Source organism: Haliaeetus albicilla, chromosome 13 (assembly GCF_947461875.1).
Source record: "Haliaeetus albicilla chromosome 13, bHalAlb1.1, whole genome shotgun sequence".
NCBI lineage: Eukaryota > Metazoa > Chordata > Aves > Accipitriformes > Accipitridae > Haliaeetus > Haliaeetus albicilla.
The window spans coordinates 35,160,797-35,188,645 of NC_091495.1; the positions used below are offsets into that span (position 1 = coordinate 35,160,797).

General features: G+C 47.4%; 1 long non-coding RNA gene across 3 annotated transcripts; it reads left to right on the forward strand.

Moving 5' to 3' along the window:
• The first annotated feature begins 3,695 nt into the window (after positions 1-3,695).
• Positions 3,696-25,641, forward strand: LOC138688665 (uncharacterized). Of its 3 annotated transcripts, none has more exons than XR_011327554.1 (4): positions 3,696-3,870; positions 11,278-11,393; positions 20,345-20,691; positions 22,665-25,641. It is a non-coding gene; the product is annotated as an uncharacterized lncRNA (long non-coding RNA). The 3 variants fall into 3 exon arrangements; XR_011327553.1 differs by having other exon boundaries at positions 3,706-3,870; positions 20,345-20,525; positions 22,665-25,640; XR_011327552.1 differs by lacking the exon at positions 22,665-25,641 and having other exon boundaries at positions 3,713-3,870; positions 20,345-22,597.
• The last annotated feature ends 2,208 nt before the right edge of the window (positions 25,642-27,849 follow it).

Here is a 27,849-nt window from a genome sequence, read left to right on the forward strand (position 1 = left end):
CGGACTAATAGAAATGGGATGAAATTCAATATTACAGAGTGCAAGGTCATGCACTTAGGGACTAATAACATGAATTTCCACTATAAGCTGGAAGCTTATCAGCTCGAAACAAGCGTAGAAGAGAAAGGCGTGGGCGTATTAGTTGGTAGGAGTAACTAAGAAGCAGAGATATCATGCCACCATGAAAAAGACAAATGCGAGCGTAGGGTATATGAGTCACAGCCTTCCCAAGAGGCAGGGAAGTATTAATGCCACCGGAGAGGGACGAGATTTTCCCTGGAGCACTGCTGTCTGCCGCGGTCGAGAAAGATGAAGCCCTGCCGACGCAGGTGCTGAGCCGGGCTATTAGGAGCATCAGGGGAGCAGGGACCCCATCTTATCAGCTCTGGCCGCCATTGCCCAGCAAGTGGCAGCTGAGAGGGGACACAGTGGCTTTCTTTAAATACAGCAGTGGATAAATACAAAGGAGAGGAAAGCACGAATTCAGATCAAGGCAAAGCTGGCACATGAACAAATACAAATCCACTGCGGCTACACTGAGGTTTGGAGGGTTTCTGGTCGCTTTTGGGCAGGGGGTATGGCAGAAAGGCATTTGCTTGTTCTGTGGGAAGGATTATACAACGTGGCGATGGCAGCAGCGGGGGCCTGAGGTTGATGTCCCTGCAGGTCCCTTCCAGCCACGTGTTGCTGGCTAGCATCAAGGCTCAATGGGGCTTGGTGCAATGGTAAATGCTTTTCACTTTTCACTTTTTCATGCTTCCTGATGCCGGTCTGCCCTCCTGCCCTCACCCTGGGTACCTGCACGCACCAGCTCACCCAACATCAGTGTCCAGCCCCTGGTTGGGATTCCCATTCAACTGACGGGAATCAGGAAAAACTTAATTGCGACGCGTTAGCGTGGTGGCATCGCAAGTGAGATGGGACCCACCTCAGCTTTTCTGGTCCAGCTGAGGCCATTTTGGGTAGCCATGCTGACCTTCTGCTGGCACACAGGGCTCTGGCCAGCCACGTGTCAGCCCTTCTTGTGTGCCAGGGGAGCTGTCAGCCTCCATTTTAATTGCTCTCACACAGCATCATCCTCTGCAAATTGGAAACTACAGTTCAGAGGTTTTTGTCCATTTCTGTCAAACAAATGTGTATTTTTTCTTTTCTCCTTTTTTACCTTCTATCGCTTCCCTCCCCCTATTTTTCTGCCCCCCCCGCCCCCAACACTGGTTGACATTTACCAGAACCCAGTGTGATTTAGTGACCTTGGGCATACTGTGCACTTTAATTTGTCAATTTGGGAAATTAATTTGTGGAAGAATGAGTCGAAGTCAGAGGTCAGGCAGTTGGAGCGCAGACCTGCTGACAGGTTGACTGTTGGTGGGGGGCTAATGAGAGCACACCACCAAGCGAACGGAACAAAAGCAGACAGATTACACTGCCCGCTCGCTGGCTGGAGTCAATAACATCGGGCTGTTGCACCTCCATCTCTGCCACAATTTGGCCTCATGCTGCTCCGGCAGCCGTTCAGAAACAGCCAGAGTGGCCTTCTGGGAGGAAGATATCGGTCCCCGGGTGTGAGGCCGCTTCACGGTGAGGATGGAGAGCTTGTCGTGGCAGCTCTGCCAGCCTGAGCCCAGCGTCGAGGGAGCTGCCGGCAAGGTTGCATCGGGGTGTTTGCAGCCCACCTGGAGTCCAGGTGAATTTCAGCATCTCTGCTGGGTCCTGATGGCTGTGATGGGGGAAGTGGGATTTGTTTTCTGCAAGGCTGCATCTGCCTGACTCTGCCCGCAGCCTTTGAGGGTGGCTGCAGAGCCGGAGCCCTTGCCGGGCAGCAAGCAAGAAACATGACGGCTGTTGCTCGTTGCCTTTCGGCTCCAAAATCCCTTTCCTGCTCAGCTGGCAGAGCACGTATCGGTTAAGCAGATTCCTGTGGGTGCTTGCCATTCATCTGCATGCAGCACGAGCAGAGGTTTGACCGCAAACAAGACCTGAATGTGCTGGAGAGAGATTGCATCTGCAGCCCTCAGGCAGCCGAACTGCTGCATCACGCTCAGGCTGCCCCGAAGCCCCGTGGCAAAATGACTGAGCTTTAGAGGATGATGAACGCTTTAAAGTGCCAGCAAATCCTCAGATTCTGCCTTTGAAACAAGGCAGGAGTCAGGCAAGAGGCAGGGCTAGGTCATGTCAAAGGCAAGGCCATATCCACAAGGCTTCTGGGGAAGGGACTCAACGGGACACTCTTGTTCGCTTACGTACATCGAGGCAGCGGCTCCAGCAGCCCTGGACTAGGACAACTTCTGGGCCTGAGTGCAAAAGCTCTGGTCCTTGCATTCAATCCTTTTTCTTTTGGGGCTAGCAAAGGCTGGAAGGACCAGACTCAGCATGCACAGCCCACGGGGCAGGGGGAAGAAACTACTTGTTTTGCGCTGGCAATAACAGCTGGCTCTGCACACGATAAGTGAGGGTAGGCTTGGAAGTGTGTTGCTTTCCATTAAGGAGCTGGCTAAAATGTGAGGCACCGATGGCTGTTTGGTGAAGGGAGCACAGCGGGCTGTGAAAGGAACCTCTTTCCCCGTATAATAGAGAAAAAAAGGAAGAAAATCTTCCTGGGGCAGCAGCCGGGCTGGCCAGGAGGGTCTCCACAGCTGCGTGTGTGCTTTGAGATTTGTATTTGGAGTGGGGCATGGCTCCCAGACTCTCACGGTTTGAGGACTGAGCATGTTTTCCAGGTACGGCACGATGGTTCCTCGGCCGATCTAGGTAATTTGCTGAATGTGAGGCTGTATCTGAGGGAGATCTCAGGCAGATGATGCCATGGGGAGTGCAGATGAAGACAGCCCTGGCTCTCTTAACTCCTCTGGTACTGCTTTAGCATGGAGTCCCCTTCAGCAGTCATTTGTCTGACTTTAGCTGTCGTCGCTGATGTGGCCAGTCATGTCCTCTCGTAGGCACTTCAGGCTCCCCGGTTTCGAAGGACTAGAGGGTGCCTTGCATTTCCATGTTTCCCTCAATGCCATCAGATCCCGACTGCTCTCAGCCACACGCCTGCTCCACCCCGCTGGCTGCTGCGACTTTGCATTGTGGTCCTCACCATCCACATCCTTCCCTATGGACTTCTTACATTTTGCTGGAGCTGGAGAAGATCTCACTCTCGCTGGTCTCGCTAAGCTTCTGAAGTTTCTAGGAGGCTGGGGGGTCATTAGACAGCACCAGGGACACAGCGGCACGGAGAAAGTGAGGTCAGGCAGACTGGGGGAGTGGAAGAGCACCAGGAGTGTGACTTCCAGAGGCTGTCAGGAAGCTGAGACCTTGCAGAACCCATCCCTGCAAATCGCCTTGATCTTCGTAGCTTGCAGCATTTCCCCTGTCTAGCTAAAACCTGGCTCCCATGCTTGCATTTTCCTTCACAGGTTAGGGTGTTCCCAATATGTCTTGGTTCCAAGATGCCTCGCTCAGCACTTTGCAGTAAGTACTGAGAAATTCCTACACATTTTTTGTTGCCAAACTGCAGCAAATGTTGAGCATCTCAGCAACTTACAAATTGCGTCTCTTTTGTTTCTCAGCCCTGACAAGAGCATCCTGGATGTCAGCACGCCACTCACCCGGGAAGCGCAGCACGTAACTTCCAAGAAAGCCTAGCAGCTGGAGTGGTGGCGATTCAGTCTTCAGGCATTTAAACAGTCATGCTCTCCACGTTTGCTCTCCGCTCCATATATAGCCTCGGGCCCCGAAAACTCGGCTGCCAGGGGGAGGGCTGTGTCACAGGAGGGGTGCGTGATGGGTCTCAGCCCCTCCGGCTGTCTGCACCGCTCGCCACTCTCCACGTAGACGAGACAACTCGCGGGTCGGGTCGGCTCTGTCCTTCACGCCCCAGGGAATCAGGTTTGCGGAATAATCGGTGACGGTCGCTTTATGCAAATGTTATAGTTTTCCTCTGGTAGGAAAAATCGTAGCAGACCTTTGCCGAAATTTGAACTGCCGTTGTGCAGGGGGTGATTGCTTCATCCCCATCAGGCTGCTCCGGCACAGGCTGTTCCCCCACCTGGCTGGCGGGGAGCTCGCCTTGCTGGGGTTTGGATTTGGACATCAGATACAGTGTGGGCATGAGCTGAGAAGGGTCTTCTCAGTTTACCTTGCTCTGCCCTATTAAATTAGCTTTGAGCAAAAAGACTAAAGGACAATTTTATCCAGTAGATTTATCTTTTGTCTTTTATCCAGTAGATTTAAGCTGACCTCTAACCTGGGTGTACTAACTTGAACGGACTGTCTCGTTACCTTTTATCACTGCTGTATTAATCTGGGCTTCCCAAGTGACAGTAAGGATAGACAAGAGCAAATAACAGATACTTTGGTTTGCTGGCAGTGCTGAGAAATAGAAACAACAGTGCTTTGGGTCTACTATTCAGAATTTCTGACATGTCTAAATATAGACTGTGTCTTGTTTTGAGGCTGCAGAAACCATTTGTTTTGATTCCGGCCCTTTAGATAAAAACAAAGGAAATCTGGAGGGAGAGCAAGCTTGGTTCACTGAATGGAGGTAACAAAACCCATGTGCTTTGTAGGTCAGCAGCAAGGGCACTCGAAGGGAATTTGGGAGCCATGGGCTCAAAGCCACTGCCTGCTGGGTTTGTAGTAGGGACTGATGGCTCAGGTGCTCTCCCGGTGCACAGCGATGGGGCAGAGGTGCAATCGAAACTTCTCTGCTCTCTAAACTTCCAGGGAGGCCGGGTCTTGCCCCCCCTGGCTGCACCATCTCCCATGGGAGCCCCGATCAGAGCGTGACTCTTACTCCTTCCTCCCTCCCCAGCCAGCCTCTTTCCTTCCCTTTGGTGAGAAAAGATGGAGTTTCCTGGTCAGCCCAGCTTCAAAAATTGAAACATTTTGCCTGGGAAATGCCCAGGCAGATCCCGTTGTTCATGTCTCAGTTTTATGCATTATTTTTTTTGGCCTGCTCCCCAGCTGGATTTGCCACATTCGTCAGCAAATAATGGGTTCATGGTTAACGTTTTTTGTCACAAATGCTGGTCTGGCTGCCAGTCATCCCCCCTTGGAGATCGCACCTGCAGACCCATGGGGACCCCCCCAGGAGCTCATGTTTCCCTGGTCCACGTCACACGTCATCTCACTCCAGCTTGCTGCATCCCGCTAGCCATCGCTGAGCCCCTCTCCGTTATTCTGCCTGACTTCCCCCAGCCTCACATTTTAGCTGGGGTAAATAAAAACAGAAGTTGCACCTTTAAATTCAGACCCCAGCATGAGGCAGCAACTCAAGTTACACATCCCTAACAAGCTAGGGCTTGGTGTATTTTTGAATTCAAGCTGGTAGGCCTTAAGTTTAGGGAGAACACTGCTGGGAAGTGGATGGGGCCTCTTTCTTGCTAGCGCAGGGTTACTCTCCTTGAGTATATTTCTGGCCCCATACATGGCTTTACGCCACACATCTCTCATCTTGGTTCAAAACAGATCCCCTTTGTCGGTGGTCCATCAGACTGTTTTTTGCCCTGTAAGTCAGCCTTTTGGATGCAGCACTTGCGGCTGTAAGCTCCTCCATTCCTTAAATAGCTGCCCATCCGTCTAGCCTCCTTCAGCGTCTCTCTGCGGATCCAGATAGAGTTGCAGAGTCTGGCCATTTGTCCTTCCCCCCAGCCCTCCCCTGCAAACCTGACAGCCCCTCTAGTGACAAGCACTGGCATTTCTGCAGTCGCTTACCTTATCGTGGGGTTTGCAAACCTGGTTTTGGGCGAACGTTTAGTCCAAGCTGGACTTGTGGGAGATTTTGGTGAAAAATTCTGTATTTCCGTGACTGCTCCATTGATCTGCAGTACGCAGCCAGACTCATTTGTAGAGTCCGACACTACAACTAAGTTAAGTCCTACGTGTTATTTTAAAATAAATCAGGCGTCCCTTGTTGTCTCTGGCCACTTATCTCCTGGTGCTGGAGCGTCACATCTGTCCTTTTCTTCATCTGGAGGTGCTAAGTCCTGCTTCTTTAGCTGAATATGCTGCAGTCAAGTTGTGGCACAGGACAGCTGTGTGGCTAAACAATGTCTTGAAGTGTTGCGTTCAATGACAAAAGTTGTTCTTCTCTAAAGCCAGGCCGCTACTGTAAGTGAACAGTATACAAAACACATCCACTGAGTTTGGGAATTTACTGACATCACTAGGAATATTTGGAAATCCTCATTGCCTACTTTTGAGAAGGTCACGCAAGGAATGAATAAGCACCCCTTCGTCTTAGGGAGACGGCAGAAACAACTGGGACCAGAGCAGAGAAGGGCTCGGGATGAGGCAAAGTGCAGGAGGACTAAGAGGACTAATCACCCCCGATCAGTCGCTGCAGGGACTCAGCGTGGAGGAGGATGCTCTGGGCTCTGCTGTGCTCATCTCGGTACTGGCTCCTTCCTTCCACAGCCACACAAATAATCATACACAGCCAGAAAGATTAAGAATGGATTCACAAAACTATCGCTAGAGACACATAAAGTCTCTTTTGAGCAACCTTTTTGCTTCTAGCAGCCCAGCTAGTGCTGCTGAAGCTTGACCAGGACCTCCCTGGTGTGAAAACATCATGAAGCTCCTTCTGTCCCCGCTGAACCTGACAAGGGGGCCCTGAAGTCACGGTGAGATGCCAACTGAACAAGCAGGTAAGGAAAAGCCACCGAGAGAAAAGCTTTCAGGGCAGTGAGGTGTCCTCCACAGGGCTGTGTCTGCGGTGGTGGTGGAAAGCACACTGGATTCGTGCGAAACAAAAGGAGTATTTGACTGACTCATTAGAAAGCGAGGTGAAATCCCTGGTCCGATGGACAAACGAGCCCTGTGCTCATCGGGTGTGAAACAATCCTTTCTCCCCGCCGTCTTCCTTCCTAAAGAGTGAAAGTTTCCTGTATTCCCTCCTTGACAGCCATCAGTCCTGGCCCTGACTCATTACACCTGTGTGACGACTAGGACCAACATTAACCCCTTGCCTGCTGGAAACCACTGTCCTGTGGATGCTGGTCTCCTCGGTCTCAGCCTTTTCCCCGCTTAGTCCTCATCCCTGCCAGCCAGCCCCGTTCATCTGACCTGTGATGGCAGAGCTGCACGACGAGCAAGGCAAGTGGTGTGTGACCCCTGAATGGAGGGTGAGGATGAGAGAGGGCAGCTTTTCTGGATGGGAGCTGTGTCCTAAATGCCAGGGTCTCCCTGTGCTTTCTCTTCCAGATTCAAAAAGCATACGAAAGAGGTATGTTTGAAAGCGGAGACAAATCCTCACCTCCAGGTCTCTGCTTGCTTGTGCTCCTGGGGAAGGTCACAGCCCTGCAGAAGCTCTGGCTGCACTACAGTGTGCACTAGCTATGGGGCACAGGTGCTGGCAGGAGGGTGAAGGTACATTGAGGTGCCCAGGGCTGGGAAATTCAGCATCTCCAAGAACGGCACTGCCCATCCCAGTGTTTTCTTCTCCATGTCATGCTCCTCAGTTCCCAGTTTTACTAAATTCTGGTCTCCTTACCACATTGGGACTCTGCTCTAATTCCCAGTTTACCTTTCCGGTCCTTGCCCTGCCAGCCTGCGGTCTTATTTTCTACCTTGGCTCCTGTCCTTATCCACCACCCTGTGTCGTCATCCATCAGCCTGGTTCTCCTTGGTCTGACCCTCTTCCCCACTGAGTTCAGGTCAGGGGGAGCACCATTGCTGTAGGAGCTCAGGCTTGCCGTGATGCACAGAAATGCAAACGGGCTCCTTAACACCAGGCTGCTGCATGCCCTCTGCAAGGAAAATCACACTGAGGTGCTCCAGCAAGTCTGTGCTTGGTAGGTTCGAACACTTATTCCTATGACCAGATTTGGGGGAGGAGGGGAATTTTCACAGGGGCATCACAAGACAGACTGCCTACATCTCTGCCCAGTTCTTGCTCCAGAGCAGAGTGCTACTAGTTCTGCTCACTCAGCTTGTCTTATGCCAGCAAACAACACACTTTCCCCTCCTTGTTCCATTCACAGAAACATCTGAGCTATTTGGGAGATGATTTTCACAATGTGCATGCCAGTGAGTAATTCACTCTGAGGCAAAAGTCCATTCTGAAAAGAATCTCTGCAGGAGAGAAGTCTGACAAATCTGTAAGCAACTGAAATAAAAAATCTCGTATGATGGGAAGCATTGGGCAACCTCTATATCTCTCCTTGCAATCTAATAGTATGGCCCCACAGTTCTTTTGCAATCATCTGCAGGTATGCAATTTTTCCTCATTTAAGGGCTATTAATATTAAATACAGCAACCATACATTATTTATACTGTTTTATTCATGTATTAATTTTAAATCAATTCTTAAATGGTGCAGTGCCAGGGATGAAAATGAATTACTTAGGGCAATAAAAAAGGGCAGATCAAGGAGGAAATTAACCAGAGATATTAAAGCTATCATGAAAGACTTCCTTATATTGGAAGCTTCTAGACTGGAACAGCATTTGGTAGGAAGAGCCAGCACCCAGGTCATTTTGAGCTAGAGAGGGCAGTCCCTAAATATATGTAAAATGGGGGTTGGTCAGACAGAGGACAGACCCTGTGCAAGTGAGGAAAGGATTGCAGCAAGCACATTTCTTCACTACAAAGACATTAACTCAGAGGAGTTCTGCTGTACTTGCCATACTTAGCAGGGCTCAGGCCAGGACATAAGCAAGACCAGAAGCTGGCCACTGGAGCTGAAGCCTATCTTGATTTGACATTTCTTTTCAGTTGTTTTTTTTTTTTTTTCCCCAAATGTTTTCTGTACTGTGACATATGTATGATGGTTTTTATTTGCAATTCTATCCTGTTTCCAGGCCTGGTGTTTGCAGGGATGCACTGGCAGATGGTTGAAGCCAAACCCCAGGGTCCTACTGTTGCCCCTTCACCGTGGCTTACGGGAGTACGCAAGGCAAGTGGCAGGGGGGACACCAGACTTGATGAGAAGGGACTGAGTTCAGACAGAGAGTTAGGAATGGGATTCATCTCACTTGGCTTTAGCCATCAAAACCTCTACGCAAGTCATGTAGGCTCCATCTGTGATACAGAGAGACCCCCGTAGAAGCGTTGGCCTCTGTTGATCAGACAGTTAAGGTGACTTGAGATGAATCTTACTTGGGTATTTAAGTAGCTGAAGATCCACCTGAAAATTGCGGTGGAAATGCTGACAAGTACTGTAAGCTCAAAAGACACCACAAATGTGCCATAAAGAGGTGAAGGTGATAAGTGTTTTTTCCATATTTCAAAATGCTTCACTGTATGGTCTCCTCTTTATTTCTTGTCGTCTCATTTTACCGTAATAGCACTTTGAGTCTCTCAGGCAATGTAAAGAGGGTTTAAGCACAGTAGAGCCCCTTTCAGTGCTAAGATCATTAGCAGATTGAAGCAAAGTGCTCTCTTATATCTGCGAGTAATTTATTTATTATGTGTGTTAGAGAGATGGATGGCTATGGAGATTCCTGGGGAAAACCATGCTGCGAAAGAGATTAAATGGAGCTCTTGAGAGGCTCTCTCCGAGTCAGATTCATCCCAGGTCTCGGTGGTTTCACTGATCTCAGTACAGTTTACACCAAAGATAAGTTTAGTCCCTTAGTCCCAGATCTCAGGGGAAGCCCTGGCTACTTAAAATGCACAGAGGACCTGGATGAGAACATTGTCCCTTGAAGCAGTGGTATGATGAATATGTGTATTATTCATAACAGTGGAATCAATGGATAAATACAGTAGCAGAAACACTGCACATCAGTAACCAGTCCATCTCATTAGTTTTTCTTTTCACTGGATCTCTAATCATTCACCCATGGACTATGCTGGATTGAAAAAAAAAGATATATCCCTATGATGAGCAAGAAAAAGGCACAACTAGGTGACAAAATAGCAGCAAGAAAACAGGAGTGCTTACAATTTTGCATTGTGAAATAGCAGCTCACTTGTGGTTTTTTTCCCTCCTGGCTTAGATGCAGACAGAGGAAGTGCGCTAGGACCTAGAGGAAACAGTTCTCTGCATACACCCTCTACCTTCTTCCAGCAAGAAAAATATTATCAACAGAAACAGAAATATACAATGCCAAAAGAAAAAAATCTCAGCTGGTTTAGAGAAAGATAAACTACAAAGCAGAGTGTGGCACTTTTTTTCTTCAGTAAGCTATAGAAGTCATAAAATATTACAAAAGTGTTCCTAGAGGAAGAGGCTGTGTATTGAAGACATAAATTATTATAATTCTAATTTAGCTGCTAGCTTGCTGAAACCGATATATAATCATAGCCTGCTCATGGTAATTTTTTTTTTTTTTTTTTTACTTTCTTATTTTTGCATGCTTCAATCTTTTACCTAATAATTAAGCAATCAGTTGCTCCAGGCAAGGCTGCATTCATAAAATATCCATTACGCAGCCCACATTTGGTACACCCTGCATTAAACGAAAAAGGCAGTGCCTTAAGGGAATTTATTGCTATCATAAATATAAAAAATAAACATGTTTCCTTTCATTTCACTCCAGATTTCTTTCAATTTTGCGATTTAGAATATGGGTGTGAGACAGCATGCAGGAATATGTGAAATGCTACACAGCAAATATGATTTGTCTTTTTGAGACACTCTGGACTAACCAAGGAGTTGCCCAAGCTTATAGCTAGTTGATGGGCACAGCTTTGGAGGATTTAGATTAAACCACCCAAAGCCTATTTGTCAATATCTGTTTGGTCTATAAATTAGATGAGAAGCCACCCTTTCTGAGGACAGGAGCCCAATGCCTCCCAGTTCAGCACAAGTACAAAGTATGCGAATTTTTACTATTTCTTGTCTGCTGGAGGTAGGTGCATGAAAAGACACGAAATAATCAAACGAACCAAACCATGAGTATTTCTGGACACCTTTTCTTCTCTCTCCCATCCAAAAAGATCAGTTTCAGCTTAGCAGAAATTTAGGTCAATTCTTACTTTGTTTAAACTGGCTAGCTTTCCTATGCCCTCAATATCTACTCAGTGCTACTAATCTGCAAACAAGATACAATGCACTGATTCAAACACATGCTAATTTCAGGGCATCGTTCTGCTCTTGATGTGAGCAGGGAGCTCCTATTGATCTCTGTAGGGGTTGGTAATGCTTGCTGAGAGCAGATAGGGCACTAGCTTTCCTCCCATGTATATCTGTGATAAAGGCTAAAAACTCAACATTAAGAAGTCCTCCCCTGCGGCCAAATTCCCAGATGGTTTAAACCAGTAGAGCTTTAATGTCTTTAGCGGGGCTTTGTTGATTTATACCAGATGATGATCTGGATACTACTTTTCCCACATTTCACTTGCAGGTCACTTGTTGGAAAGAAAGTCTGGAGCTGAACCGCCGAGCTGAACCCCCACCACCCACCCGGCGTGCGGGGCTCCCTCTCCAGTCCCCTGGATGCTTAGAAAAGCTTCAGAAGACGTAAGTGGCTGGAGAAACACTGTCTCCAGACAAGCGGCTTGTAATATTCACTGGAGGATGATATATCAGTGGAGTTGGCTGGGTGGAGCTGTGAGCAGCAGGCAGGATGGATGAGGTGGGCTCCTGGGATAGCTCAGAGCTCTTTTCCAGCAGGGCTGGTGAGGCAGGGAGTGAAAAAGCATCATGGAAGGGATCTGCTGTCCTCCCCTCCAGGTGGGAGGTACGGGCAAGTAGGTCAGGCAATGGTGAAAGCAAGCCTTCCTCAAGAGTTTGTCCCAGTTGTCCTCGGTGAGAGGTACCTGCCGGTATCTGGTGCGGACATCTGGCCGCAGGGGCATGTAGGACAGAGTAATACAGTGCTTCGGAGAGCTGCAGCCTGGGCACTGACAGCAGTCAGAGGAGTTCAGGTCAGTAAGTCTGGCACTCTGCAAATGCAGTCAGAGTTCTTCTGGAGTCTGTGCTTGCGAGCTGAGCATCTCTGTTTTGCAGGGTGCTCTGGACGTCAGAGGTAGCCTTTAGACATTAAATCCATAATTGGCTATTTGATCCAACAAGCAGTAAAAAATTAAAATATGTACTTTAAGCTTCCGAACAACAGCTAGCAGGAGACATTAAATTTTCAACTAGTTTGTCAAGATTATTCTGTTCATTGCCAGTGAAAATCTTGTTTAAGAAACATCTGTTAGGAAAAGATAAAGAATGAAAAACCATCAGTCAAGAGGAGAGTGACCTTGTTGCAGGATGGAATCAAAACAATGCCCTGGGGAGTTACGTAGGCATTGTTTCAGGACTTAGTACATCAATGTTTGCGGGTAAAATTAATTGAGATACAATGTGAGCCAAGCATGCCTGAGCCTGCTAATCGGATAAGGATATTGCAATCATATGACATCAGTAAGAAACCGGTGAACATATGCCATGTTATGTGCATGCAAGGTAGACGGAATGCTCCAAACTGTGCAGAGCGGGCACGGAGATTCCCAGGATGTCAGAACCCCCCGATCTCCCTGGTGCAAAAGTCTGCAGGTGGGACCAGATGATGAGATGAAATGCTACTGACCAGCTCTTCCCACCGGGAGGCTACTTCGAAGCTGCCCATAACCAGAAATCCTGTTCTTGCAGGACTGCAGCTACAGGCATCTCTCGTGGCTTTTACTACAGTCTGTATTTTTGTCTGTTCTTGTTATTTAGAGGAAGAACACGAGAAACATGCCCTATCAGTACATCCATGCAGCCAAAGACTTTTATGCTCAGCAGGTAGCTAATGGAGTGCAAAGCCCTTTCCGCAGCCCCATTAAGAGTCCTTGTTTATGTCTGGCCTTGTGCAAGAATAAAGTATCGCCTTGCTCTCTAGCCATACTTTTGCGGCCAGTACTTGACACTTACTTGGACACTTATGAAGGGAATTTCATCACTGTCATTGCTATTTACTGACACCTTTGTAGTGGCTCTCAGTAGAGCAGCTGAGGCCTGAGAGGAGACAGCAAAGGAGCTGTGTCTTCCTTTTTGGCCACCTCTCCTGAGAAGTGGAGACAATGTCCCCTTGGTGCCTGCCTCGGTGCCAGGGAGCTCTGCAGCCTGCAGACTTGTCGCTCCATTATCCCTCAAATTGCAAATAATTCCCTCACATGCGCTCATCAGGCTGTGATATCCTTTTCTGCTGTTGCTCTAGTAATTTGTGACACTTTCGGCTGAGGCAAGCAACGCCCCAGATGTATGCTGCTTTAATAGTGCTTTATAGGATCTATTTATAGCCTATACCTACAGCCTACCTATTTGTTACGGCAGAGCATTATGCAGTGGGGCACTGCCTCACGGCAGAAACTTGCTTTTTCTGCCCCGAGGGAAACGTGCGTTCCCCACTCCTGCCATTTCCACATCTTGCAAGAGGCTGGTGTTGCGCGGGCACCTTCCTCTTCATCTGACCTCAGCCCAGGTGCGCGGAGGCAGGGGGTACCCGAAAAGGGAAGGCTTACATGGTTCTCTAGGGAAGCCGAGCAGCACCAGGAGTACGCGAGCGCGGCTGCCAACAGCTGTCGGAAGCCTCAGAAGTGCACTCTATATCGCTTTATTATTTCTTCTTTGCTAATTATTTCCTAAGATGGAGGGGGGGTGGTAAGGAGAGCAAGAGAGTGCGAGGGCAGCAGCAGAGCGAGCTCGCTGGCAGGGCACAGCAAAGGCACTTGAACTGGCTCTAACACACGCAGAGCAGCGGGAGGTCTGTGAGATGGAGCCGGACTGTTTCTGCTCTGACAAAAGAAGCCAGCATCGGCATAAATGTGTTTTTATTGAGCCTGTTCAAAGCGTTCTGCGAAGCAGCAGGCACAGAAAATGCTGCATGCATGTGCTGGAAAATACACAGGACGAGCACTGTGCAGGTTGTAAAGGAAAAGTACCCGCAAGCTGAGAAGAGGCAAAATGGAGGGGGCCTGTACCAACAAAATTCAGCCCCTGTTGCACGTGTATCCTGAATGACGTGCATGAATGATGTGCTCATATGTGGGCTTGCTCACCACCCTGGTACCGCTGACAGGGCTAGCCGGCCCCCTCGCCCCCCCAGCTCAATCTTAGGAAGAGGGACACTGCTCTCCTTGCCAGAGGCAGGAGAGGAGTAAGAGAGGAGTAATGCTGCTTTTGGTGAGATGTCAGCAAGGGGATGTTCGTGCTCCTTCCTAACGTCAGTGAAGGATTTAACTGGAAAAGCTACTTTTTTTTGCCATCCGTTCTTGAAAAGAGCCAAGGCGGTCTCCCTCACTCTCCTGCCTCCTAACCAGAGCTGGGCCCCAGCTGGGGGGGCACACGGAAAGCGGCTGCTGGCTGAGCCCCTGTGGGAGAAGCTATCAGCTGAGGCGCTACGCTCTTCGCCTGCTTTCTTTCTCATAATAAGCCTGTGGTAGCCTGACATAATTATTAGTGTTTCTTATTTTTCACTCGCTCTCGGAAAAACTGCTCTAAGGAGCTGTTGACTATCTGTAATTGATTGCTCACGCTCTGACGGAGGATGGGTTGCAGCATGAATGTCAGTGGTAGCTTGGAGGCAGTCTGGGGAGATGCCACCTTGTTATTGTGAGGAATGCGCTCCCAAAGACAACAGGCACACGAAAGAGAAGCAGGCATAAAACAGCTCGGATAAAATCAGAAACAACACCCTTGTATCTGCCCAACCCTAACTTGAGAGCAAAACAAACTTGTATTGAACCCTTTCTGAGGCGTGAAAGAAGGTAATTTTTGTTGCTGTCATGATTGTGTTTCTCGGAAGGAAAGGCTAATGTAGCTGAGTAAACACATGAGAATTAGCCTGTGAGATTTCTGACCCAGCACTGGAGACTAAGGGGTGTGAAAGTCCCTGAGTTGTGTGTGCTTGTCCAAACCGTACTGATCCTGCTCGGCTCCAGAGGCACAGGGGCTAGTTTGTGCTTAACGAAGAGTGTTATCCCACCCAACACCAAAGCAGTAGCTATCCCCATCTGAAATAGCATCCCTCCTCAATAGAGATTTCAGCTTCAATTCCTATTTGGAGCACCTCTGGTGACTCCAGTGGTGTTACAGTGGAAATCATCCCTGCCTTCTTCCCATAACATAGGTTGGCTGGTTGCCTTACCTGCTCCTCTTACTTCTCCGTAAAAACTGCCTCAGGTTCAACACCCCCAAGTTTGCTTATTCATTTACACTTTATTTTCAGTGGAGAACAATCAAAGGGATATTAAAAGTGGTGAGAAGGAGCTTCTTCAGCTGGAAATTCTCACTACCCTCTTCTACATCTAAGAAACCTGCGTAACAGCTATATTGCTGTCAGATCTCAAAATAGTAACTGGACCCTTGAGACCTTCTCTCAAATGGTGATTCACCAGGTTTCAGACAAGCGTGGCTTTTCCCTACACACAAAAGCTGCCCTTAAAATCCTGGTGGTGGAAATAATTAGGGAGTCAAACCTCTGAGATAAGTTTACTTCAGTAGAGGCCTTTTGGAATCAGTGGCCATTTTTTTGCTACGGAGAGTTAAATTTCCTGGCATGGAGTAGTCCCAAATATTTCTGGAGACTATTGCATTTAAGAGAGAGAGTGTAGCACTGATTGATTCAAGACAGCAGCAAGGGCAACGGCAAAGAGTTGTACCTAAAATGACTTTGGGACTCCCCAAAGATGTGTCCCTCCTTGCTGAAGCTCCACCAACAGGGCTGGCTGCAAAGCCTAAATGCTTTGCAATCAAACACGCACAACCAGAGTTTCTCTGGTCTAACAGAAAATAGACGGTGTGTGTTGTGAATAACACACATTCTCTCTAGGTTTGAGGGGTTTTTTTGTCCCCTTCCCTTCTTATATAAGCTGGGACCAACCTCCAGGGTAAGGAGCAAGGAAAACACTGGGTGCTGTGTTAAGGTGTCACACAATCTTGGCAGTCTTTTTATGAACTCATACTCCTTCAGGTGTAGGAAGCCTGGGAGAGCATGTTTAGACTGGTAGCTCTCAAGTGCAGGAAGAGCCCAGCAGAAACACGAGGGAGAGCCTCACTGTTTTCTTTTTATTTATTAAATTATTATTATTTACTTATTTTACCTCAAAAGAAATGACAGGCAGGAATTACCGTGAAGAGCTGTGTTGCTTATCTCGGCTTGCTGGCACTTTTGTGTATGTTTGTGTCTGCATTTGTGTGAGACTCATGCAGTCTAAATTGTCTGACTCTTCTCCATATATATCAAGATCCTGTTTATGAGGAGGGTACCGGGATTTGAGCCTTTTCATCTCAAGGAAGCAGTTTGCTGTCTGGTACTAAAATAACTGCTGCAGGAATCAGTCTGTATTTTTAGGTTACAGGATGAATCAGGGACCGGCCTTACACATTCCTACGGCTTCTAAGCTTCCTATTGCACCACAAAGCCTTTCTAAGGTGCTGGGACAAAACACATTTAAAGCTGAACACCACATGAAGGGCTGCGAGGAGGCTGAGTGTCTGCTCCATACGAACAGCCTTTTGTTTCCTTGTAGAGCAGCAGCCGACATCAAGAATTAATGCAGTATTTGGCAGAGCTCATCGGCTGGCTGGGCATACTCTATGGCAATCTAGCAAGTCTTTGCAAAGACCGCCTTGGAGCGGAGACCAGGTAGAGAAGTCCATCCTGGTCAGCTCTTAGTCACAGGAATACTCTTCTGTGTCCTGCTGATGTCGTGCTGACATCCTACTGATGTCAGCCTGCTGATGTAAAAGCCCTGCAGCCTGCCCTGGGTGAAGCAGCAGAAGGAAAAGGATGTCACAAATACCATGATATTCAAGCTCAAGTAAACTGGGTTTCAGAGTGGCATTCAGAAACAAAGTCACATTCAGCCCAGGTGCTTTTCGCTACCGCCAGGACCTCTGGAACGGGACCAGGCTGGCTGTGGGGCTGAAGCCAGCCCCGTTCATGAGGCTCCCCATGCTGGCAGGACCAGGGCCGATCAAGACCTGCTGGTCTTGTGGTCCTTGGGCTCTTCCACTTCCAGAACAGGCTGCAGTGAGAAAAGCAGAAGGAGGTAAGTGAAAGCAGAGGAAAGGAAACCCGGCAAAAGAGCTCACTGACCGCAGTTCCTAGAAGCCTGGCTCTTCTTCCAAGTAAGGGCTAAAGGGTCAAGCTTAGATACATGTTCAAGCAGCTGAGAAGATCTTGCTGGCTGAAAGCAGGTACAGAACAGCCTCTGGCTTGACCAACAGCACGTGCCTACTCAGGAAAGCATTACAGCACAGGTTTAGTGCCTAAATTGTTGTTGAAATCCAGAGAGGTGAAGCACATGCTGCTTTGCTAAACCGAGCCTAGAGGTAGGGAGGAAGAGAAATTAATTAATAAGGAATAGCAGGAGCAGAACCCAGGTCTCCTGAACCAGCATCAGCACCTTGCTCCACCAGGAGCTCCTCAGGGCAACTGCCTGTTATAGGTTAGAAAAGTGCTTATTGTGGTGGGGCCTGGGACTCTATACTGTCTTCCAATGTGGGTCATACATTGAAATAAGTAGATGGAGCTGCTGTCATGGCTGTCTGTTCCTAGACCATCACTTCTTGGCAGAATTTTTTTACGGAAGGGTTCAGAAGCCTGTTTAGCCCGTCAGTCCGCTGCTGTGTCAACAAGAGAAAGTTAAGCAATTTGTCTTTTGAGTGATTCAGTGTTCATTTCCCAGCAAGAAAGGGAAAGGCTGAAATTCCTATACGCTAATGATGTGGAGGGTTGGGTTGGATGGGCAGGTTTCTTATATTCAACATTTTATAAGGTATCAAGGACTGTCCTTTAGCATTTGTTAACCTAGTTGTCTCACTAGGTATGTAAGTCATACATTAAAGACAGATGCTTCTGCTGTACACATGCGGTACTGCTAATTTCTCTCTAATGCTAGGAAATTTTTGGAAAAAAATACTTAGTAATTAGATGAAGACACAATTACTTTTCCTTGCTTTCCACGTACTACTTCTTGCAAACTTTTTCTAGGAAAACATGAAAGGAAGAACATACCTTTCTAGAGCAGCATTTAATAAGGCTTTTAACTGAACATCATCCGGACAACAGTGAAGCACAGGAATTCAGTCAAGACATTTTATTTGTAAAGGGTTCACATGTGGTAGCATCAAATGTCCTAGTTATTTAGTTGCAGCAAGTTTTAAATGTGGTGCCATGGGGTTCCAGGGACTGCATGGGACTGGGTGGACTTGTAAGAACAATACTTTGCCCTGGTTACATCCCTTTAGTAAAAGAAAAATAAGTAAAATGACTTTAACCAGGCATTCTTCAGTACTGAGCACTCTCGAGAGTGAAGCCTTTTTCAAAACACTACAACACTTTGAAAAGCAGCTTTGCCAAGGCAGCATTGCAGGCTCCCGCCTTGATTGTCTCTTAATAATTTCCATATAAAGCATGTGTAGTTTACAAGAAAAGAACCCAAGCAGCCTGTTTTTTTTCTATCTGCCAGCCTTGCAAAAGTAACCCCAACTTTCTCCTTTCCTGGTACTGTCACCAGCAATAAAGGCTCTGCAGGCCACATGGCTACTCGATATTAATAAATCAAGCAGTGCCAGGGAATGATGCCAGGCCCTGGCACTCGCATGTCTGCGCTGTTAATTGTTCGAACGGTCCCTGGCATGGCTGAACCCGGTGCCAGCTAATGCTGTCCCAAACAATTCCTGGCACGGCGCTGGAGGCAGCGCCAGCCAGCGCCGGTTCCCAGGAGGTGGGTTGGATGTAGCCCTGCTGTTCTGGAGACGAGGAGAGTTCAATAGCATGGAGGTAGGCTTTTCTGTGCCAATTGGCTTTGGGGCCACCAGACAGTCCTGGACACATTTAGCTTATTAGTACAGATGTAGCCATTATGTCTTCAGGAACACCCCTGCAATTCTGAGCCTCATTTAAAAAAAAAAAAAAAAAAAGAAAGAAGACAAAAAAATACACACAACAAAAACCCACATGTGATTTAACGTCAATAGTATTTTACCCTTGTTAAAACTGACTGCAGTCGAAAAGCATGTATGCAAACATGGCAACTCTATACAACGCATCTCCCCGTGGGTCTTCTGAGTTACATCTCTTTGCTTTGTTCATTAAAATGAATGTTTATTACACTTTGGTCCCCTTAACAATGCATAGACATTACATCATATCCTAAGTCACTATGAAAGGATTCCACTTTTTAAAGACTTAAAGGGGTACATACAGGCTCAGTTACACTTGTCGGGGTAAAAAGAAGGGATACTAATTATAAAAGAACTTTTACACTTGCATAGGAGCTTTCACTCAAGAATCATGAAGCAATTCTCAAAGGAAGATAAGTATTAGCTGTCTTTATAGAGAGGCTGGGAACAGACACAGAAAGCGCCTAAGTGACTTGGCTAAGGAATCGGTAGCACATCAGAAGTCAACAGCAAGGCGCAAGACTTCCCCCAGCCTCTCTGCTGATGGCCTCACAGCGATGTGACAGCTCTTGCAGAAGCAGCTGAGAATGGATGAACCTGTTGGAATAAAACAAGAACAAAACTTTTGCCTCGGGCTTGAGCAGAACAGAAACTTTTCTGAGACTTAAAAACCATTATTAAACTTTTTTTTTTCTTTTTATAAAATTTTCTCACGCTTCTGCACTTCCTGATTTAGGGTTGGACAGGAACCAGAAAATAAATACTGAAATACCATGAGAAAGGTTATTCTTGTGGTATTTTCACCCAGACTGAAAGTGTGGCGCGCTCATGAGAAAGCATGTCTTAGAAAAATTTCCACAGCAGAGGTTCACATCAATTCAAGCAAGTACCAGACGGTCTGTGAACTTCTGACTCCCTGTAGGTTCCTACATGCTTTTCTATTTAAGAGAAAGAGACGGAGATCTGAGTATCGTCAGCGCTGGATCTGGGCTAATCCCTTGGGAGGGGGCAATGCCTCTGGGCAGGTGCAATGCAGGAGTAGTGCTCTCGGTTGCATGGTACAGCTGAAACCCCACCGACCTCCCCTGCCTGCTCCCTGTCCCTCCCCGTGGGGCAGAGTGTGGGTGTTTGGGGGTGTTTCTAGCCCATCATTCCTCATGGTGCCTGGAAAGAGCCATGCTGAGAGCATCGCCAAAAGAGCCAGCCGTGGGGGGAGGGGGCTTTGAGAGGACAAAGGGCCCTGGGAATCTGGCATCCTTTTTAATATACTTGGTACCAGGCCTTGTAAAATGTTTATATAGCATAATAATACAGGTGCAACGGCTATACTTGCCTCCGACTATTACTACCCTCTCATGCTGTGTTTATTGGTTGGAGCTTTTCACAATCCTGTAACATTGATTTGACTCCGCTTGCACTGAAATTGCTACCTGGAATTTGTCTAGTGCTGATTCCACTAAAAATGGCACTTCAGGTGTTTAAAGATTCCCCCAGCACCCCAAAACTAAAAACCCCAACACTGCAGAGTGACCGGCTGATCTTCTGTGAACACATTTATCTTTTTTCTTCCAAAAATACTTTGACAGGGAATTGGAGTGACCATGCGCCCACCCAGGTGTGTCAGTGCAGAGGACTGGAGGGTGCAAGCGGAGGGTGGCTCACCGTGATGCTGCACACATGTGCCAGCGTTCCTGCTCCCATGCAAGCCAGACTTTCCCCTTAGCCTTCCCACGTGTCCCAGGACAGACGGGTTTCATGCTACCGAAGGTAATCCTGCTTGCAAAATATTAAGACCAAGCACCAAAGCTTGCCATCTCCACGCCAAGGTTTCTTCTACCTTCGCTGCTAAAAGAGGCTGTTATTATGCTTAGGAGTGTGACAGACATCTAAACCCCAGGAAGGCTGATCTCCAGACTGGAGTTGTGTCCCTGAGGTATAAAGCAGGGGAAATCAGTGTTTGAGCATGTTCTTTAAATTCCCTCCGCTAGTCCATGCCCAGAAATGGGCACTCCTGGATGGAAGTGTGCACGTAACCCGAGAGGGTTGATTTTGGATGGGTGAATCTTTTACTGGACAAGAGTTGTCTCTACAGGACCTCTGTAAGGAGACTACCTGGTGGGCTCAGGTTACATTTCTGTGTCTTATGTAGCTAAAATGTGACCCGAGAGGGACATTTGTGTCCCTCAGGAGACCTTGAGGGGGAATGTGATGGGAAGCAGGGATAAAACTCAGCCTGCTGTTTCCATGTCCATCCCCTAAGCCAGAGGAATGGAGTTGGGGAGGAATCTGAGCCCTGTGGCAAAGCCAACATCAGCTAAGGACAAAGAAGAGAGAAGTTCATGGGAAAGTGAGACCGTAACAAAGAAGTAAGCCTGCTAGGCAGTGAAGGTGTTATTCGGGCTGAGAACTTCAAGGGTCAGAGGTTTTATCAATGTTGGATTAATAAAAGCACCCACTAGTGTCCTTCAGTGACTGGGGTCCTCTTCCGTACCTCGCTTGCCCTGATGCTAGTGTTTATTTAATCCAGTTAAGCTGTCCCATGACAAATTCCTTGCCAGCTTGGCAGAGGTGTTTGGGAGGCCAGGAACCGACCCTCCCTACTCCTGGAGGGCAGTGCCTTGATCCCCATGCCCTCCCAGTGCAGGAAATGGAGCTGCTCCTGACATAAGCTACTGCTCAGCAGGGAAACATGGCCTCTTAACATTAATTATCGTGTACCAAGGTGTTCTTAAATAAAACATCCGGAAAGGGTTTCTGAAGGCAAGATTTGCAGCTCAGCCTGAATATCCAAGCAAAGGAGAAATGTGGGACGAGTCTTCTTTGATCTTCAGTTCAGCCACATGGGTGAAACTGGTCTCTCTTCCTGGGCAAAGCAGGAGAGAGAATGGGCAATGAAGGACATAAAGTTGGCAGAGCTTAGCTGGAGTACAGGCAGGAATACTCTCACCTCTGGCTGGAATATCTCAGCTATGCCAGGTAGATATTAGTCAGCAAGACAGTCTGTGTAAAGTAAGCATCCATCTTGGGGGAAGAGTCTCAGAAGAGGCAGTAGAAGTCAGCAGTGTGTTAACATGCCTCTGGGGCTGGTGTGGATTGGAGAACTAATGTACCTGTGCCTCGCAGATCGCAGATGTCAACCTCTGCAGCCTGAGCAAAATACATAGCCCTCAAAGATTAATTCCTGACATTTATCGCCTTCTCCCCTGCCCCTCTCTGGGTTGCAGCTTCCCATCACAGCTCCATGGAGAGGGCCAGGTCCTTGGCCAGCTTGAACTGGTGTTGATCGATCTGCCACACTGATTTGGACTACAGTCAGTACACGTGCAGTGTGTGCAGGCAGGCACACAGCTCCAAGGTGTGGCAGCTCTGCCATCTGTCTCCCTTCTCCCTGGAAAAATAAAAATAAAAATAAATCACAGCTCTTCTTTGCTCCCTTGTTTCATGGCCGGATCTCATCAGTAGCTCTCTGGGGGTAATGAGAGAGTCGGCAGAAGAGACGCTTCAATTTCCTGAAAGGTCAGATAACAGGGGATGCCCTTCTTCCCTAATGGACTGCAAGCCATGCTGTAGGAGCAGCAGGCTTTAAACTCTCCTTAACTTTGCAGCTCAAGGGATTAGAAATTATGGCTATTTACTTTCATGAAAAGCAGCTCCTTTAAAAGAACTGCTGAGGTCCTGGGAACCTGGGAAGGAGTTTTCAGGCACGTGGTAACGATCCCTGCAGAGCCCGGCAAGGCCAGCACAGCCCAAGGCTGCCCAGGGTTGATGAAATGGGATGGGGGAGAGCTTGCAAGGGAAGGGGGAGGAGGGGAAGAGAAAACTGGCACTTTGCATCACTGAGACCTGACCTGTTATTAAAACCGTTCTTGCCCTGGGTTGACAATTTCCATGACTGTTTTGTCCCAGAGCTCAAAGGAAACCTCATGCTGCTCTCCCTTGCTGATGGAAAACAGGAATGAATATTTAACTGGCAATGATGACAAATGAAGATTTCGCATTAGAGAGGGGTGCCTGGGAGAATCCCATCCTCATGGATGTGACCCACCTCCTTGCCCTGCTGTGCTACTCTCTTGGTGCGTCGCTCTCAGAAGAGGGGTTACAACAAAGTCTGAGCAACCTTACACGCCTGAAAAGGCAGGGGTTTTTTTGCTCTTGAGCGAGCACACAAATCCAATGGCACCTGGTTCTTTGCATGCCCGAATGTAGGATAGCTGACCAGCAAGGATCTTCATCTCCTCTTCACCGTAGTATAAATTCTGGCACCACTGTGGTAGGCAGGGAGGATGTATGGGAAAAGGTTGGGCTGGCAGAGGAAAAATTAGGGAGTGGGAGCAGGGTTGTCTCTGCTTTCACTTTAGATATCTTAATTGAGGAAATACCAGACTCAATTCACTGATACATCCTCAAGAGGGAGGGCGTCAGTGAGTGGAAAATATTTGAGAAAAAGCAGTTTGACTTCCTGGAGGATAAAAAAGAAAGCAAGATCGATCATTCGATCAATTGATCGATTCATCTATCCGTCTGTCTACCTGTCCATCTGTCTGTCTACTGTGAAATAACAACTTACAACTTATTGTTTTGAAATACAAAATGATACCAAAGAAGCTATGGCACTCATACAATGGAGTTTATATTTTGAAATAGATGCATGCCACATCTACTTCTGCTTTCAATTATGTTTATACAGAATTTTAATAGCTGTATATTAGTAAACGGAAGCAGAGTTGGACTTGCTTCTCTACACCTCACACACATACCCAGACAACCCATAGGTATACAAACATTGCATATTATATATGTGAAAGTGATATCGATAAGATAAATTGCATTTACAATGCACTTTTGACCACCTCAGCTGCACTCTGCCTGCTAATGCATTCCTAATGGGACTGCTTCTAGCAATCAAAAAGTCTGATCATTTTCAAACAGCCACCATTATTTTTTGCAAATCAACCTGTCAGAATAGATGCTTCAGTCCTTCTTTCCACATATAGCACTTTTTCATTCTGAATTGTAGGATGGATGAAGATCATTCCTGGATTAGCCATAGGCTTAAGGTCTGAAACCACAGAAATTTTTAAGTAATAGGACCATTCCTATTTCAATGTTTTAGGTCAAGAGAATTTTTAAGCCACATTTTCAGGTGTTCTGCATATGCTACAAAATTAACAGAAAAATAGTCGTGTGAGGATGTCATGGAAAGTTTGTTTTTATTTGAAATCAACATATTGTAGTCATTTTTTATTTCCTCCTGTTTATGAAGCTAGACAACTTAGATACCACAAATGCAATTTTCCAGAGCTCAGGAAGAGCCATTAGAACCTTTTAAAATAATAGAAAATTACCTTGGTGAATAAAAAAACAGTTTGAAAAGTTGTTTTCTCAAAACTGTCTCATGCTTCTGTGTCTGTATACAGCTATCATCAAGGGCCTGCGAATGAACTAAATTCTCATTTTGTCTATGTTCATCATTAGAAAATCACCACAGCTAAGCAACTGCTTTTTTTATCCTTCCCATATGTGGTCATTTCATTCGACTCTGAGTACTTGAGAAATGAAAACTTGTGGCCTTCATTAAAATTTAAGGAATGTCCTCCATAGATTTAGAGGAAACTGGTTTGGAAAAAGTTCAAACGTGGTTGGTTGGAGCGCAGATTTCAGTGCGGGTCAGAGGTGAGTTTTGATTAGCCACCATCGCACTAAGCTGTGGTTGGGTCCATCATTTTCCTTGGTGTCCTGTCCTGGGAGCTCCCTTTAGGACAAGCAGCCGCTTTCTGGATTGTCCTCACCATTGGCTGGTGTTGGCTTATTCACCAGGAGAAACTACTGTAGTGCTTAAGGCTCAAAAATGGCCCTTTGCGGTGAGCTGTAAGAGCACCGTATCTGAAACGTATTTCCTCTACTTGCACACAAATTAGAAGGTGGATTAATTTATCAGCAGTTGTGATTAATGATGCCAGTAATATGAGCCCTAAGTATTCATAAATCATGGCTCAGCTTCCCTCCCTCCCATCCCGGCTGGTGCAGCTGCCTTGAAAATCATAATGTGCAATAACAAAACATTAAAGCATTGGGATTCCTCTTACTTGCTTCTGGTTCTTGAGCCTTACAGGCTGTACTTGATTCACTGGTATAGCGATTTATTTCACTGATGTACATGGAGAGTTTGAGCTCTTTCCTCCACCACAAAGACTAAATGCCTCTTTCTTCCCTGCCTGAATTCAGCTAATATTCCTTAATCCCATCAATCCAGGTGCTCTGGATTCCAGAAAAGCACCAAATATTGACGGCATTGTGGGGGGAAAAAAAAGAATAAAAGACTAATTGGCAACTTTGCAGACCCCAAATTAAGAGAAAGCAAGAGAAGAAACTGAATACGTAGGAAAAAAACCAGGAGGAAATAAGCAGAAAAATGTTGCACTGAATAACATTTTCCCTTTTAGTTTAAATGGGATTTTCTTTTTAGCCTCTTCTAAGGACTTCTTCTGGGTATAATTGTCTCCAATAGCCCTACTAGTGATGTTGTGTTTTTACCGTAATTTGTTAGTCAAGCATGAACCAGGATCTCTGTGGGTTCCCATTCCCAGCCTTTTTGAAGACTAAATAGTTCCATTCTCTGCCCTCATCTGCTGCCACAGGAGAAGAAAAGAAAAAATGTAGGAAATTTGGATCCGTCTACGCCTGGCTTGGAAATCTTGCCTTGGGTGATGAAGCCGGACTGTGTCATTCCAGCTGACATTTGCATTTAGCATAGTTAGAGTTAAATGCCAATATCTGGCATTTGTACACTGCAATTAGCAGTATCATTTGTTCTCATCTGAGCAGTCTGAGGGTTTTTTTGGTTTTGTTTTTGTGAATGACTTGTTGGGATGCATTTCTACTGCAAATTTTATAGAAAAAAATCTATTTTTATAACAAAAATGCTTTTTTGTTGTTCTTCTTCTGATAGCTATAAGGCATAGCGCATAAAAGACAGATGCTTCTACCAATGCTGTGAAGTTCCCTAAGGGCAACTCTGCTTGTCTGTTTTTCCAAAATGCTTGCAGTGTCATTAGTAACTTTGGGTCTCACTTAGGCACTTGTAACTAAGAGCCAAAGTCTTGGTCTTGCCCTGAGCACAGTGCGGGCAGCCTTGGGAATTCAGGGGAGCTCTGGGTAGATGCTGTCTGCCTGCTTGGAGCTCAACTGCAGGATCCAGTCCAAATTTGTCTGGGAGTCGCCAGCCTTGTTCTTGCTTGTGTTGTTCAGCTACTCAGAGCTAGAACTAGGGCAGAAATAAAGCACTGGGCACCATGTTGCTTCGACCCCGCTCCAAAGCCTCTGCTGTCACACCCCACACAAAAGCTGAGTGCTGAAAAATCACCAAACTGCCAGTAGAAAATGGTTCCTGAGGTTGTTTCAGCTCAGCAGTCGGGGGCAGTTTCAGAAAGTCTGCTCTGAATGGTTTTTCTCCTCTTTGCATTTTGGGGCCATGGGCATGGTACCTGTCTTGAGAGCTTTGTATGTGCGAAATGTTTTGAGTCCTCCGGAGGGTGAAGGCAGGCTAAGCTGCAATGGGTATTTTCGGAGGTGCAGAACATACCCCGGTGCCTTGTAGACAGAGCTGCCTCCGAAGGCACCGGGAGCATTTGCACAGGAAGAGTGATAGCAGCCAGGACCAACATGAAATAGCCATGGCAGGACTTTGAAAAAGCTTTAAGTGGGAGACATGGAGGGCTGTTAACACTCAGGGCCAGATCCTGACCCTCCCACTGGGCGGGTGTGCAGCCCAGCCGGAGCTGTCTTGCCTGGCGGGGCTCCATACCAAGGAACAATAATTGCATCCGAGGATGCCTGGCCTGCCTGGGTGGCAGCGCGGGCGTCCTGGGCTCTGCAGACAGCGCACAGCAGAGAGCTCACCGACGTTTCGAGGCTCTGGGCCAGCACCAGCTGCTGCATGGCTTCAAAGGAGATATGGGGGTGTCTGGCGGGGCACACGGAGGCAGAAGGGTCCTGCCTGCCCTGGCTGTGGCTCAGGTGGGTTAGAGACACAAGCTCCGAACACAGGGCAGCCCGGCGCTGAGCTGGCCTGGGGCTGTGAGGGAAGCAGGTCCATCCCTGGTCCATCTCGATGGCCCCGGCAGCAGGGACGGGTCATCCATGCATCCCACTGCTGACCTCCAAGAGCAGCAGGGGAGGATTAGCCCATCCTAGGGGCTCTGAACTCCCCCAGACCCTGCCCGTACACCCCACAGCCTCCCATGAGCATGCCCGGTGGGACAGACTCCCAGGATGATGTTACAGCCCAAACCGCCGTGTTCACCACTGGCTGCATCTCTCATCACCCGGCCCTCGCTGAACCATGTGGCCCCTTTCCCTCGCTCCCTTGTCCCCTCTGCTCATGCACCTTGGCTGGGGGACCCATGGCCGGGGGACCCATGGCCGGGACCTCCCCAACAAGCGTTTCTCTTCCTCCTCTCCGCTCATGCCCACCCCAGCTTCTCGCACACACACCCTTGCATAAGAAACACAAACCTAAAATGCAATACATGAATTAAGTTAATTATCCAATTAATTGTAGCTACAACACATCTGCTATTGTTTCATGAGCTCGTCTCAAAATTTAAAACACATTTAAGGAAAAAAAAGGCAAAACAAAATACAAAAAAAGATCTCTGCCAGGGCAAATCCTCAGCATGCTATGAACAAATAAGACATCTGTTTAAAGTAAATTGGGGCTGGGGAGGATGGACTGAAGACAATAACAAGAGCAAGAAAGAATAATGACAAGGCGAAATCCCAAAGAATTACACTCCCACTTTGAGCCAGGGGCAGCTCTCTTGTTGCTGTGCAGGGCTCTTTAATAGAAGCCGTGAGCAAGTTAGCTGATCTCCTGAAGTTAAATTATAGTAAAAACATCAGAAAAGCCACCAAGCCCTGTCTCTGTGGTGTTTGTGATCAGAGGTGGTCGGGATGTCGGGGGGTGGAGAGGAATTAAATCTATGACTAAACATTTTTCACGGCAACAAAAGGACGGCGATTAAGAGATAAATTAATGCTCTGGCAACGCTTCCTGTTTTGAAGGATGCAGCAGCGGGTAATGAATGGCTGT